Raw genomic sequence first — 1,825 nt, 5'->3', positions numbered from 1 at the left:
CTGCCATTGTCGACGCGTGTCACCGCGGCTGAGGGTGTCGCCACCACCAAACCCTGGCCGAAGATTCTTCTGCTGCACGCGAGAGGAAGAGGAGCGATGAGGCAGAACGCGTCCTCCCCGGAATTCTTGAGCGCCGCCGTCGCTCGTGCATCCTCCCGCCGCCAAATCTGCTCCCACTTCTGGGTTCTGAAATCTGACCCGGATGCCGCTGCCACCATCCGAGCTCGCTGCTGCTGATGACGGTAAGCTCAAACTGCCGCCGGCAAAAAGGGGTTCAGGCCGCTGCAGGTGTCGCTGCCGGAGAAGGGAGCTGCATCTCTGTGATTCCGACCGCCAGGAGTGGTTCTGTGACGTTAGGGACCACTGCCGGAGCTGCTGGCTACTCCTGCCGTCGCCGGAAAAGTATGCGGGTAAGGGTTTTAATTTGCGGTCTCTGTCCTTTTTGGATTTCGGAAAGAGTATTGACACTGCGTGGTTGTACAGCTGCTATTATCAGAAATTCGGGTCGCCGCCCTTATTCAGAATTTATTAACGGAGCCGTTGCCGAGTCGATTTGAAGTTGCGGCTATTTCGTTTCGTTAATCTAGTGAGTATCTCTGTTTCGAAAGCCTTACGTTAGTGTCCCGTACGTGTATTAAAGCCTATATGTTATTAATGTTCCTAGAGTTTAGTAACTGAGGTTGCTTGTTGTAAATTAGAGCTGTTTATGCTGCTGCGAAAATGTGTGGGGCTGTGCTTTGAAGCTGCCTTTGATTTTGAGTTGAGGTGAAAAGAACTTATGAGGCGCTTGGATTATGGAATTGCGTTTTGAGGTAGGGGCGCTTTCCAAAAACTACAGTTTATTGTTGGAATTATTACATATGGGTACTGATGTGAGATATGGTGTAATTAGTGATTGTATCTGCCTTATGTATTATTTGATTGACTCGAACGATTATGGATGTTGGCTTGGCTGAATTGTTGTGTGGCTTGTGAAATGTAATGTTTGGAGTTGATTCTTTAAATATTTGAAATGAGTTTAATCCGTTGAGGATTGGTTTGAATTGAGTCAATTATTTGATGATGTGAAAGATAGAATACTCTTGAAATCCAGCCTGGGTTACTTTAATTAATTTGGTTTTGATAAATGATTTGTTAGTGAACCGATTCTTTAAAGATTTGGAAATGAGTTAAATTGGTTGATATTGAGTTGATTTTGAAATGGTTTTCTTGAGATATGCCACTGAGGCAACTGTTGGATTTAGCTTGCTGTTGAATTGATTTCTGGTTTGAGCTGTTGAAAAGGAATGAGAAAACGGTTTAGTTGGGACCCGAACCGGGTGGCAAAAGTCCAAGTTTTAGGGGAGGTGCTGCCGAAATTTCTATAAAATCTAAGTCTTGTTTGAAAGGTTATTTAAAAGATTTGGATTTGAGAAATTGTACTATTTGATTTATTAAGAGGATAATTATGCTTTCCAGCTTAATTTATTTGATGAACCTTATACGTTGAGTTCGGTTTATTTAGAACTGAACTATGGTTACCGTTTGAATCACTGAAGGAAAGAATGATGCTATAATATCGATTTCAATATAAAAAGGAGTTTTTTTTAGTGATTTTAAAGGAACCTAGATTTTTGATTGAGTAATCAAGTTTGAGGCATTTTAAAAGAGTTGGAAAAATGGGTTCCAAAAAGAAATCTGAAAGCGGTTTGATTCAAATAAACCGGTTCCGTTTCAAATGAGTTGATTTTTGGACCGGGTTGGAACTTGTGATTTCGTATGGTTCAGTTTCATAATAAATTCAGTTTTATTTACTTGAACCGAGAATCTATGATTTTAAGAGTTT

General features: G+C 41.4%; 1 long non-coding RNA gene across 1 annotated transcript; it reads left to right on the top strand.

Annotated features, from left to right (window-relative positions):
- Positions 1–299: 299 nt before the first annotated feature.
- LOC140181118 (uncharacterized) lies at positions 300–1,030 on the top strand. The gene is made up of 3 exons (XR_011875779.1): positions 300–410; positions 484–586; positions 699–1,030. It is a non-coding gene; the product is annotated as an uncharacterized lncRNA (long non-coding RNA).
- The last annotated feature ends 795 nt before the right edge of the window (positions 1,031–1,825 follow it).

This window comes from Arachis hypogaea, chromosome 17 (assembly GCF_003086295.3).
Source record: "Arachis hypogaea cultivar Tifrunner chromosome 17, arahy.Tifrunner.gnm2.J5K5, whole genome shotgun sequence".
Taxonomy (NCBI): Eukaryota; Viridiplantae; Streptophyta; class Magnoliopsida; order Fabales; family Fabaceae; genus Arachis; species Arachis hypogaea.
The sequence above is the reverse complement of the archived record's forward strand: the minus strand, read 5'-3'. Positions and strand labels throughout refer to the sequence as shown.